The sequence below is a fragment of the Setaria viridis genome, chromosome 4, assembly GCF_005286985.2.
Source record: "Setaria viridis chromosome 4, Setaria_viridis_v4.0, whole genome shotgun sequence".
Classification (NCBI taxonomy): domain Eukaryota; kingdom Viridiplantae; phylum Streptophyta; class Magnoliopsida; order Poales; family Poaceae; genus Setaria; species Setaria viridis.
The window spans coordinates 18313254-18327960 of record NC_048266.2 but is presented as its reverse complement, the minus strand read 5'-3'; positions in this window follow the sequence as shown (position 1 = coordinate 18327960).

Sequence of the window (14707 nt, the reverse complement as noted above, 5' to 3'; positions counted from 1 at the left end):
CCACCCCTCTATTTATAGAGGTTCCTGATGGGCCTCTGGATCCGAGGCCCATTAGTACTCCTAAACCTAATCCAACTTGGATCAAATCCGAATTGGGCTTCCAGCCCCTTAAGTGTGTGACCCTATGGGTTCGGATACGTATAGACATGGCCCGAGTACTCCTACTCGGCCCAATAGTCGGTAGCGGCCTCTAGCAAGATGTGCCAACTCCTATACGCACACGAAGATCATATCAGACGAACCATCACAACATAATATACATGCTATTCCCTTTGCCTCACGATATTTGGTCTAGCTTCAAGCCGACCGCTCTTTCTCGATCCTGTGATTCGGAATCCCTTTGTAGGTTAACTCTTAACCGTACGTAGCATGGCCATGCATTTTCGGATCCGACCACTCGAGGGGCCCAGAGATATCTCTCTCAATCAGAGAGGGGCAAATCCCATCTTGATTGACCATGTCTCATAGCATGCTTCTTGACAAACCCGAAAGATACCTTTATAACTACCCTGTTACGCCGTAGCGTTTGATAGCCCCTAAGTAGGTCGATCCACATCTAGAATACATGCGACAATCTCAGGTCTAAGGACAAAGCGTATATGTTGTTTAAAGAGAGAACTACTTCTCGTGTTGGGTCAGTCCTAACACATGTCTCCACATGTGTCCACATTATTAGTTCAACATCTCCATGTCCATGACTTGTGAAACATAGTCATCAACTAATACATGTGCTAGTCTAATATTCATGTGTGTCCTCACATGAACTCCGACTAGGGACAACTTTAGAATAACCATACAAGTAAAGAGTTTCACATACAATTCACATAATTGCAAATCAATTCAAGTAGCCTTTAATGGATATAAAATGAACACAATATACAAATCATGGATACAAATGGAATACCATCATCTCTATGATTGCCTCTAGGGCATACCTCCAACAGTCTCCCACTTGCACTAGAGTCAATCTAGAAGGTACCTAATACCCATAGCTCTTACATGCGCATCATGCTTAGCCTGCGGGAGTGGTTTTGTCAACGGATCAGAAATGTTCAGATCCGTGTGTATTTTGCATATCTTGATCTCACCCCGGTTAACGAAGTCTCGAATGAGATGAAATCGCCGCATTACGTGTTTGTTCTTCTGGTGGTTCCTTGGCTCCTTTACTTACGCAATTGCTCCATTGTTATCACAGTAGAGATTCAATGGGCTGGACGCATTCGGGAACACACCAAGCTCAATGAGGAAATTTCTTATCCAAACACCTTCCTTCGCGGCTTCCGAAGCCGCGATGTACTCGGCTTCTGTCGTAGAATCGGCCACCGTCTCCTGCTTGGAACTCTTCCAACTAACAGCACCACCATTTAGCGTGAACACAAATCCTGATTGTGACTTTGAATCATCTCTGTCGGTTTGGAAAACTAGCATCGGTGTAACCTGTTACAACGAGCTCCTCCTGACCTCCATAGACGAGGAACATATCTTTAGTCCTTCTCAAGTACTTAAGAATGTTTTTCACCGCTGTCCAGTGACTCTCACCTGGATCAGATTGGTGTCTGCTTGTCATACTTAGCGCATATGAAACATCTGGGCGAGTACTTATCATTGCATACATGATAGATCCAATAGCCGAGGCATATGGCACTCTACTCATACGATCCCGCTCATCAGCAGTCGAAGGACACTGAGTCTTGCTGAGATGTATGCCATGTGACATAGGCAAGAACCCTTTCTTTGCCTCTTCCATGCTGAACCGCTTCAACACTTTGTCAATATAAGTATCTTGGCTCAGACCTATAAGCCTTCTCGATCTATCTCTATAGATCTTAATGCCCAGAATATATGCCGCTTCCCCTAAGTCCTTCATCGAAAAACTATTTTTCAGTGAAGTCTTTACGGACTCAAGCATAGGAATGTTATTTCCAATCAGTAATATGTCATCCACATATAAGATTAGAAATACTACAGAGCTCCCACTAACCTTCTTGTAAACACAAGACTCTTCTTCGTTCTTGGTGAAGTCAAACCCTTTGACCACTTCATCAAAACGAATGTTCCAACTCCTAGATGCTTGCTTTAATCCATAAATGGATCTCTGAAGCTTGCATACCTTTCCAGCATTTTTCGGATCGACAAAACCCTCGGGCTGTATCATATACACGTCCTCAGCTAGGTTTCCATTCAGGAAAGCTGTCTTGACATCCATCTGCCATATCTCATAATTGAAATATGCAGCTATAGCTAGAATAATCCGAATGGACTTAAGCATCACTACGGGCGAGAAGGTCTCGTCGTAGTCAACTCCTTGAACTTGTCGAAAACCTTTTGCGACAAGTCGTGCTTTATAGATGTGAACATTTCCATCCATGTCCTTTTTCTTCTTATAGATCCACTTGCACTCTATGGCTTTAACACCATCAGGCGGGTCAACCAAGTTCCAAACATGATTGTCTCCCATGGACTCTATTTCGGATTGCATGGCACTCTGCCATTTTTCGGAGTCTGGGTCCATCATTGCTTCTGCATATGTCGCTGGCTCATCATTGTCCAACAATAATATTTCTCGCATTTCGCGGAGCCTTGCTGACCTTCGTGGTTGTGGCGGTGCTTCTCTTGCCATGGGTATCTCAACTTGTTCTGCTACGTTAGCATCACTCATTGATTCTTGCCCGATTGGCTCATCTTGAACTTCTTCAAGATGCACTGTCTTTCCACTCTTTTCTCCTTTGAGAAACTCTTTCTCTAGGAAAACCCCGTTCCGAGCGACAAACACTTTGCCTTCTGATCGGTTGTAGAAATAATATCCCAAAGTTTCCTTTGGATATCCCACGAAAATGCACTTATCCGACTTGGGTGTGATCTTGTCCGACTGAAGTCGCTTGACAAACACTTCACATCCCCAAATCTTTAGAAAAGACAGACTAGGAACCTTTCCAGTCCATATCTCATATGGTGTCTTAACTACGGATTTAGATGGTACCCTATTAAGTGTGAAAGCTGTTGTTTCTAGAGCGTATCCCCAAAATGACAACGGTAGGTCCGACTGGCTCATCATTGATCGAACCATGTCTAACAAAGTTCGATTACGTCGCTCGGACACACCGTTTCTTTGAGGTGTTCCAGGCGGCGTAAGTTGTGGAACAATTCCGCAACTCTTTAGATGATTGCTAAACTCGTGGCTCAAATACTCGCCTCCACGATCAGATCGTAAGGCCTTAATTTTCTTGCCACGCTGATTTTCAACTTCATTCTGAAATTCCTTGAACTTTTCAAAGGTTTCAGACTTGTGCCTCATCAAGTAGACATAGCCATATCTACTAAAATCATCAGTGAAAGTTATGAAGTATTGGAATCCTCCTCTAGCCGTCGTGCTCATTGGTCCGCATACATCACTATGTACGAGTTCCAACAAGTCTACTGCTCTCTCAGGAAATCCTGTGAAAGGCGTCTTGGTCATCTTGCCTAGCAAGCAAGCCTCGCATGTCTCGTATGATTCGAAATCAAACGAAGTTAGAAGTCCATCAGAATGGAGCTTCTTCATGCGCTTTTCACTTATATGACCCAAACGACAATGCCACAAGTAGGTCGAGGCCGAGGCAAGTAAAGAGTTTCACATACTTGTAAAGAGTTTCACATCGAGCTTCTTCCGACTAGGGACAACTTTAGAATAACCATACAAGTAAAGAGTTTCACATACAATTCTCATAATTGCAAATCAATTCAAGTAGCCTTTAATGGATATTCAATGAACACAATATACAAATCATGGATACAAATGGAATATCATCATCTCTATGATTGCCTCTAGGGCATACCTCCAACACTAGACACCCCACTACCACCAGTACCTGCTGATGATGCATCTGCTGCCGTTAAGGCTGCTTACAAGAAGGCATTTGATGCTAATCTTGAGGTAAGCTGCCTTATGCTTGCTTGCATGGAGCCCGAGCTGCAGATGCAGTTCGAGACAAATCATGAGGCACACGATATGATCATGGCGCTCAAGGACATGTTCTAGACACAGGCTAGGACCGAAAGGTTCAATGTGTCCAAAGCCTTTCTGGAGTGCAAGTTAGCAAAAGGCGCAGCAGTAGGACCACATGTAATCAAGATGGTTGGTTACACTCAGCGATTGGAGAAGCTGGGCTTCCCAATGGGCAAAGAGTTGGCCACTGACTTCATTCTTTCATCTCTTCCTCCTAGCTATGGGAACTTCATCTCGAACTACCATATGCATGGGACGGAGAAGGGTCTGAATGAACTGTGTGGTATGCTCAAGATAGCAGAGGTAGACATTAAGAAAAGCGCTAGTACCAGCCATGTGATGGCTGTACAGAACAAGCCTACCTTTAAGAAGAAGGGCAATTCTTGGAAGAAGAAGGGCAAGGCTGGAGTGTCCAAGCCAAACCTAGCGCCCAAGGCTAAAGCTGGACCTACTCCAGATAAAGAGTGCTTTTACTGTCATGAACTTGGTCACTGGAAGAGAAACTGCAAGCAGTACCTAGCTTCGTTGAAGAATGGCGGAAGTAAGAGTACTTCTACCTCAGGTACGCTTGTTGTTAATATTATAGACAACATATTTCTCGCTGATACAATTATTAATTCTTGGGTATTTGATACCGGATCGGTTGCTCATATTTGCAATTCGATGCAGGGAATGATAAGAAGTAGAAGCGTGGAAAGAGGAGAAGTTGATTTCCGCGTGGGCAATAATGCAAGAGTTGCTGCTTTGACCGTCGGGACGATGCAACTCCACCTCCCGTCAGGATTTATTATGGAGTTGAATAATTGTTATTTTGTTCCTAGTTTAAGTCGAAACATTTTGTCTCCTTCATGCTTGATGAAGGATGGTTATTCATTTGCGAGTGAAAACAATGGTTGTGTGATCTCTAAGAATAATATGTTTATGGCTTTTGCACCCATTGTGAATGGATTGTTTGTTTTAAATCTTGATGGTTCTCCTGTCTGTAATGTAAGTGCTAAAAGGCCTCGGCCTAATGATTTGAGTCCTACCTACTTGTGGCATTATCGTTTGGGTCATATAAGTGAAAAGCGCATGAAGAAGCTCCATTCTGATGGACTTCTAACTTCATTTGATTTTGAATCATACGAGACATGTGAGGCTTGCTTGCTAGGCAAGATGACCAAGACGCCTTTCACAGGATTTCCTGAGAGAGCAGTAGACTTGTTGGAACTCGTACATAGTGATGTATGCGGACCAATGAGCACGACGGCTAGAGGAGGATTCCAATACTTCATAACTTTCACTGATGATTTTAGTAGATATGGCTATGTCTACTTGATGAGGCACAAGTCTGAAACCTTTGAAAAGTTCAAGGAATTTCAGAATGAAGTTGAAAATAAGCGTGGCAAGAAAATTAAGGCCTTACGATCTGATCGTGGAGGCGAGTATTTGAGCCACGAGTTTAGCAATCATCTAAAGAGTTGCGGAATTGTTCCACAACTTACGCTGCCTGGAACACCTCAGAGAAACGGTGTGTCCGAGCGACGTAATCGAACTTTGTTAGACATGGTTCGATCAATGATGAGCCAGTCGGACCTACCGTTGTCATTTTGGGGATACGCTCTAGAAACAGCAGCTTTCACACTTAATAGGGTACCATCTAAATCCGTAGTTAAGACACCATATGAGATATGGACTGGAAAGGTTCCTAGTTTGTCTTTTCTAAAGATTTGGGGATGTGAAGTGTTTGTCAAGCGACTTCAGTCGGACAAGATCACACCCAAGTCGGATAAGTGCATTTTCGTGGGATATCCAAAGGAAACTTTGGGATATTATTTCTACAACCGATCAGAAGGCAAAGTGTTTGTCGCTCGGAATGGGGTTTTCCTAGAGAAAGAGTTTCTCAAAGGAGAAAAGAGTGGAAAGACAGTGCATCTTGAAGAAGTTCAAGATGAGCCAATCGGGCAAGAATCAATGAGTGATGCTAACGTAGCAGAACAAGTTGAGATACCCATGGCAAGAGAAGCACCACCACAACCACGAAGGTCGGCAAGGCTCTGCGAAATGCGGGAAATATTATTGTTGGACAATGATGAGCCTGCGACATATGCAGAAGCAATGATGGACCCAGACTCCGAAAAATGGCAGAGTGCCATGCAATCCGAAATAGAGTCCATGGGAGACAATCAAGTTTGGAACTTGGTTGACCCGCCTGATGGTGTTAAAGCCATAGAGTGCAAGTGGATCTATAAGAAGAAAAAGGACATGGATGGAAATGTTCACATCTATAAAGCACGACTTGTCGCAAAAGGTTTTCGACAAGTTCAAGGAGTTGACTACGACGAGACCTTCTCGCCCGTAGTGATGCTTAAGTCCATTCGGATTATTCTAGCTATAGCTGCATATTTCGATTATGAGATATGGCAGATGGATGTCAAGACAGCTTTCCTGAATGGAAACCTAGCTGAGGACGTGTATATGATACAGCCCGAGGGTTTTGTCGATCCGAAAAATGCTGGAAAGGTATGGAAGCTTCAGAGATCCATTTATGGATTGAAGCAAGCATCTAGGAGTTGGAACATTCGTTTTGATGAAGTGGTCAAAGGGTTTGACTTCACCAAGAACGAAGAAGAGTCTTGTGTTTACAAGAAGGTTAGTGGGAGCTCTGTAGTATTTCTAATCTTATATGTGGATGACATATTACTAATTGGAAATAACATTCCTATTCTTGAGTCCGTAAAGACTTCACTGAAAAATAGTTTTTCGATGAAGGACTTAGGGGAAGCGGCATATATTCTGGGCATTAAGATCTATAGAGATAGATCGAGAAGGCTTATAGGTTTGAGCCAAGATACTTATATTGACAAAGTGTTGAAGCGGTTCAGCATGGAAGAGGCAAAGAAAGGGTTCTTGCCTATGTCACATGGCATACATCTCAGCAAGACTCAGTGTCCTTCGACTGCTGATGAGCGGGATCGCATGAGTAGAGTGCCATATGCCTCGGCTATTGGATCTATCAGGTATGCAATGATAAGTACTCGCCCAGATGTTTCATATGCGCTAAGTATGACAAGCAGACACCAATCTGATCCAGGTGAGAGTCACTGGACAGCGGTGAAAAACATTCTTAAGTACTTGAGAAGGACTAAAGATATGTTCCTCGTCTATGGAGGTCAGGAGGAGCTCGTTGTAACAGGTTACACCGATGCTAGTTTCCAAACCGACAAAGATGATTCAAAGTCACAATCAGGATTTGTGTTCACGCTAAATGGTGGTGCTGTTAGTTGGAAGAGTTCCAAGCAGGAGACGGTGGCCGATTCTACGACAGAAGCCGAGTACATCGCGGCTTCGGAAGCCGCGAAGGAAGGTGTTTGGATAAGGAATTTCCTCATTGAGCTTGGTGTGTTCCCGAATGCGTCCAGCCCATTGAATCTCTACTGTGATAATAATGGGGCAATTGCGCAAGCAAAGGAGCCAAGGAACCACCAGAAGAACAAACACGTAATGCGGCGATTTCATCTCATTCGAGACTTCATTAACCGGGGTGAGATCAAGATATGCAAAATACACACGGATCTGAACATTTCTGATCCGTTGACAAAACCACTCCCGCAGGCTAAGCATGATGCGCATGTAAAAGCTATGGGTATTAGGTACCTTCTAGATTGACTCTAGTGCAAGTGGGAGACTATTGGAGGTATGCCCTAGAGGCAATCATAGAGATGATGATATTCCATTTGTATCCATGATTTGTATATTGTGTTCATTGAATATCCATTAAAGGCTACTTGAATTGATTTGCATTATGTGAATTGTATGTGAAACTCTTTACTTGTATGGTTATTCTAAAGTTGTCCCTAGTCGGAGTTCATGTGAGGACACAGATGAATATTAGACTAGCACATGTATTAGTTGATGACTATGTTTCACAAGTCATGGACATGGAGATGTTGAACTAATAATGTGGACACATGTGGAGACATGTGTTAGGACTGACCCAACACGAGAAGTAGTTCTCTCTTTAAACAACATATACGCTTTGTCCTTAGACCTGAGATTGTCGCATGTATTCTAGATGTGGATCGACCTACTTAGGGGCTATTAAACGCTACGCCGTAACAGGGTAGTTATAAAGGTAGCTTTCGGGTTTGTCAAGAAGCATGCTATGAGACATGGTCAATCAAGATGGGATTTGCCCCTCTCTGATTGAGAGAGATATCTCTGGGCCCCTCGAGTGGTCGGATCCGAAAATGCATGGCCATGCTACGTACGGTTAAGAGTTAACCTACAAAGGGATTCCGAATCACAGGATCGAGAAAGAGCGGTCGGCTTGAAGCTAGAACAAATATCGTGAGGCAAAGGGAGTAGCATGTATATTATGTTGTGATGGTTCGTCTGATATGATCTTCGTATGCGTATAGAAGTTGGCACGTCTTGCTAGAGGCCGCTACCGACTATTGGGCCGAGTAGGAGTACTCGGGCCATGTCTATACGTATCCGAACCCATAGGGTCACACACTTAAGGGGCTGGAAGCCCAATTCGGATCTGATCCGAGTTGGATTAGGTTTAGGAGCACTAATGGGCCTCGGATCCAGAGGCCCATCAGGAACCTCTATAAATAGAGGGGTGGGGGCGCCCTAGGGTTTACACCTTTTGGAAAAAAACACCTGCCGCGCCTCCCACGCCCTCGCCTGTTGCAACTCGCGGATCTAGCAGTCCGGCTTGCGACTCTTCCTCCCTGCACGTGTGGATACCTTGGAGGTGTTGCGCCTGCAGCACTTGGAGGAGCCATCGACGAGCCGCCGACGAGCCACGACGAGCCGATGACGAGCCGCGGCACCGGAGGCGATCTTGCTGCACGTGGACGAGCTGCTGAGGAGCTGCTGAACGTGATCGACTACGTACGACTACGTTGATCGACTACGTACGACTACGTGATCGTCTTCACTGCACCGACGCATATCTACATCTTCCGCACCAGTAGTGCGTCGAGTGGTAATCCCGTGATCCTTATACGGCAGTTCTTCCTGGTTATACGCGGTAGAAATTTTGATTTGCGCTAGTGTAGCCTACCTCGTATCCCTACATCTAGAACATCTTCCTTTTTCTCAGCCCTGAGAACAATTCTCAGGTTACGGATCCAATCCGAGTAGTTTGTTCCATTCAACTTGTCCTTCTCAAGGACCGAACGCAAAGCAAACGATGCGGTGGTGTTGCTAGGTGCCATTTAATCTACAACAAAAGTAATGCAAAATACACTAAGACAAACGTGTCCATGATAGAGCAAATTACATTAAACTATTTTAACAGAATCTACTCCCACTAAAATCAGTATCCCTCTATTGAAACTTAGTGATTCAGGATCCACAACTAACAAGTCCACTAGTGAGCTTTAGCATCACCGCTAGCAAACGAGGTAGATCGGTAAGCAACTTTTGCTAATCATATCACATATGACTCCTGTTGTTGGGTGACATCTCTATGTCTCGGCGCCTAACCTTTATGCCCCAAGGTCCATAACCGTTAAGATAACCTTGTTAAGTAAACCAACACTTATGCGTGTAAGTGTCCGACACAAACCCGTCTAGTCAAGGAAAACTAGTGGCACCCTAATTTCATAGACCCACCACTAATTGTACAAGACATGGGACGGTGCAAGTTTTAGTTGGGAGGGCATACTAACTTAAAATTTGCGAGGGATCGTTCTACTTCTAACATCACAGCATGCAGAGAGTAAAACATAAACAGAATAGCATTCACACAGCTTGTGACACAGTATGGCCCGTTTTCATATGGTGATCTCCATCTCCATAGAACCTGTTCACCATGGTGATCTCCATCTCCATGTTCCATGTGCGCCATCCTCCTGGTGATGAGTCCTCCAAGAACTAGAGCATGCTATTACGCCTAATAGCTAGTAAAGAATCTAGTAATGAAGATTACATAGTTGCTTGGATCATCATAGATTGGTACGCAGACCATTAAATACAATAAAGTGACAACACATATGGCTCCTGCCTTGTTGCCGTACGCGCGACACGCAGGTCACGAATGAGTTACACACATGCATCACATACACAAGGGGGCCATACTGATCACAAGATACATACATACATCCTGCAAAAGAGAGTTAGGCGTCCTAACGTTCCAAACTTCGGAGGCCCGAAACTCCATCTTCCAAGCCGAATTTGGGAAATCTAATTTCGCCGAAAACGGCAAAGCCGTTGCAATTCATGTGTAACTTTTTCTGTAGATCAATTTCGTATAAAAATCGCCCCGATCCGAGATCGTACCAAAAAGTTACGGCTGAATTACCGAAGTATACGCATACGGCAAAATCCCGACCCCGGCAGTAGATCCCATCTACTATTGCACATCTAATGCGCCTGGCGTATGACCCTGGATCTCGATTCAACCAATCATATTGATCTTCGCTCACTGCAACTGGATTTACGTGTATCACTTAACTCCGATGGCGGAAACCGACCGGTAGGAGTATGTCGTTACACTACCATTGCAGCAAGGGCACGAAATCAAGACATAGATCAAACAGAGAACTCGCATATCTCCATATGCACACATCCCGAATCCAAAACTAAGCAGCTACGGCTCTTGATACCACTGTTGGGATACGAGGTAGGCTACACTAGCGCAAATCAAAATTTCTACCGCGTATAACCAGGAAGAACTGCCGTATAAGGATCACAGGATTACCACTCGACGCACTACTGGTGCGGAAGATGTAGATATGCGTCGGTGCAGTGAAGACGATCACGTAGTCGTACGTAGTCGATCAACGTAGTCGTACGTAGTGGATCACGTCCAGCAGCTCCTCAGCAGCAAGATCGCCTCCGGTGCCGCGGCTCGTCGTCGGCTCGTCGTGGCTCGTCGGCGGCTCGTCGTGGCTCGTCGACGGCTCGTCGATGGCTCGTCCAAGTGCTGCAGGCGCAACACCTCCAAGGTATCCACACGTGCGGGAAGGAAGCGTCGCAAGCCGGATTGCTAGATCCGCGAGTTGCAACAGGCGAGGGCGTGGGAGGCGCGGCAGGTGTGTTTCGCCAAAAGGTGTGAACCCTAGGGCGCCCCCACCCCTCTATTTATAGAGGTTCCTGATGGGCCTCTGGATCCGAGGCCCATTAGTACTCCTAAACCTAATCCAACTCGGATCAGATCCGAATTGGGCTTCCAGCCCCTTAAGTGTGTGACCCTATGGGTTCGGATACGTATAGACATGGCCCGAGTACTCCTACTCGGCCCAATAGTCGGTAGCGGCCTCTAGCAAGACGTGCCAACTCCTATACGCACACGAAGATCATATCAGACGAACCATCACAACATAATATACATGCTATTCCCTTTGCCTCACGATATTTGGTCTAGCTTCAAGCCGACCGCTCTTTCTCGATCCTGTGATTCGGAATCCCTTTATAGGTTAACTCTTAACCGTACGTAGCATGGCCATGCATTTTCGGATCCGATCACTCGAGGGCCCCAGAGATATCACTCTCAATCAGAGAGGGGCAAATCCCATCTTGATTGACCATGTCTCATAGCTTGCTTCTTGACAAACCCGAAAGCTACCTTTATAACTACCCTGTTACGGCGTAGCGTTTGATAGCCCCTAAGTAGGTCGATCCACATCTAGAATACATGCGACAATCTCAGGTCTAAGGACAAAGCGTATATGTTGTTTAAAGAGAGAACTACTTCTCGTGTTGGGTCAGTCCTAACACATGTCTCCACATGTGTCCACATTATTAGTTCAACATCTCCATGTCCATGACTTGTGAAACATAGTCATCAACTAATACATGTGCTAGTCTAATATTCATGTGTGTCCTCACATGAACTCCGACTAGGGACAACTTTAGAATAACCATACAAGTAAAGAGTTTCACATACAATTCACATAATTGCAAATCAATTCAAGTAGCCTTTAATGGATATTCAATGAACACAATATACAAATCATGGATACAAATGGAATACCATCATCTCTATGATTGCCTCTAGGGCATACCTCCAACAAGAAGCTGAAGAACAAGTGAAGGTAATTCAAGCAAATCTCAAGGCTGCCCAATCTCGACAGAAGAGTTACTCCGACAGGAGAAGAAGACCCCTGTAGTTTGACATTGGTGATCATGTGTATCTTCGAGTCTCCCCGACCAAAGGAGTGCAACGGTTTGGAGTAAAAGGAAAATTGGCTCCCCGTTACATTAGCCCATATGAGATTGTGGAAATTTGTGGACCCGTTGCCTATCGGATCCGACTCCTAGAACAGCTCTCGGCCATACATGATGTTTTCCATGTGTCTCAACTGAAGAAATGTGTCCAAGTCCCAACCGAGATAGTAGAGCAAGAGCAACTTCAAATCGAACCCGACTTGACCTATGCTGAGTACCCGGCCAAAGTCCTTGACCATAAGGAGAGGCACACCCGACGCCAAGTGGTGAAAATGTACAAGATCCTATGGAACAACCACACAGAGGATGAAGCAACATGGGAGACAGAAGAGTATCTGAATAAGCGCTTCCAAGGTTTTCTTTCCAGCCAAGGAGGTAAGGACTGCACACCCCCACTGGTTACTCTTACACCCGAATCTCGGGATGAGATTCTTTTTAAGGGGGGTAGGCTGTGGCGACCGACCCCAAATCTCTCGAGTTAATCTTAATCCGAGTCCCTAATCTCCCTATCTCACCTTTTCCCGAGTTTAAGTGCTCAACCTCCAGTCCGGTCCTGACCCCTGAGATCCGACCCCTCTCCGCCGTTTCCCCAGTTCTGACCCTGCCGACCCCAACTCACCCCATCGGATCCTTCTAAGTCTTCCCAGTAGCCTCCTTTCAATCTGAGCAGTGGACCAACCGAGACTGACCGGTGGACCCACAAAATCTTTCCCCCAGATCTCCCGAGACAGACGCACTCGAGTAGCATGTCCACTCTAGAGTTCCACCGCCGCGTGGCTCAACTTCTTCGACCCCCGCCGCTCCGCCCCATCGCCGGCCGCGACCAGATGGATTCCCGCACCCCCTTCCCCAATCGCAGCGGAAGCTCCTCTGCTACCCTTTCTTCAGCGTCTCGCGGCTCGCGCCCATCATCACCTCGCCGGACCCCCGACTGCAAGGCCCGATGCCTCCCGTCTTTTCCGCCACCTCTCCACCGTCGCGCCACCCCAGATGCGCTACGTGACGATTCCTCCTCCGCCAACCCTGACCCCGGCCGCGACAGCTCCTTTTCCGCCTTGCCAGATTTGCGCCTCGACAGACTGTTGCCTCGCGCTCGCCTGCGCGACCGCAGCCCGCCTGTCTTCTCACCTGTGCGCCCTCGCTTCTAGCGTCGTTCCCCCGGTCACATCCATCAGATCCGCCGCACGACGACGCCCGCCTCCGCCAAATCTCAACCACCGGCAAAACCGCGCCTGCGCCGCCCTATCTCTGGTGCCCAATGGCCGACGGTGTTATCCCCGAAGTTCTGCTCCGCCGCCCCGTTGCTCAATATCCGCCCCGGCAGCGCACTCCATTGCTTCTTCCCAGTCTTCATGCTACCCCAGCTCTCTCTCTTCTCGTGCAGCTATAAAAGGGAATGCCATAGTCCCGCCAGAGTCCCCTTCGCCATCGCTGCCTTACCGTTGTTCCTCTGCTTCGTGCTCAAAGCGCTACCGCCTAAGTTCCTGAGGAGCTCTCCTCTCTGCTCCACGCCCGCCCTTTTCAATCCACCCCGCCGCTTGCTCCTCCGCGCTACGCAAAAGCTTGCTTGTGGTCCACAAGAAGCACCGCCGCCACCGGAGCACCGCCGGACATCGTCGCCTGTCCCAGTCCTAGTCCTTCCATCCTTCCGCCCAAGTCTACTTTTTCCCGACTCCAAGCTTCACCTGTGAACTGAAGGTAAGCTGCCGACCCTTTTTCCGCCTCGTCCGACCCCTTCTGTTCATCCGACCCTTTTTCCGCCTCATCCGACCCCTTCTGTTCGTCCGACCCTTTTTCTGCCTCGTCCGACCCTATCTGTCCGCCCGACCCCTTTCGCCACCTCGCCCGAGGGCTCGGCTGTATCCTTTCCCTTGACCGAGGGTATATGTGTAAAAAAATCGGGGGCTTCTCTGTATTAAGTCTGAGGACCCCCGGCAGATCTATTCCTCTAGTCTAAGGATCAGATCACGAGTTTCTTCCCATTCGACCCTTTTACCTTGCCGTCCACCAACCCAAGTGCACCTCCCCACCTTTTCTGTAGCCTTGCTACCAGTGTTCGCGCTTTAACTTGCAAGTGTTGCTGTTGAAATCACCGTCTAAGAGTTAACCCCTTGCATTTGCATTTCGTGTAGAGTTGCTTCTCGCCGACGGTGTCTACGAGCTGCACCCGGCGCCAGAAGATGAAGCTGTAGCCGAGCTCCCGCTTCCAGAACCCGAAGCCGCCCCAGCCGAGGACCCTTTCCCTTCCTCCTCATTTAAAGGCAAGCCCCAGAGCATAAACACCAGTTTCCCAAACTTGCGCATGCCTTCTTCATCCTGCTTGTGCATTTACGTATAGGAGTTGTTTGGAACTGTAGTTGCATGACTTAGTTCCTTGATCTGAACACTAGCTGTTGGACCGAGTAGTTGCTATGCTTAAATAGGAAGCGGTAAAAGTCGAGTGATTTCCTGTCCCTCACGAGTTGTAGGAGTTGGTTGTTCTCCTTCTGTCACAACTATAAGGATGATGGACGGGGCAGGGTTTTGGTTAACTCTTTGGTGGTCTGCTGATCGCCCCAT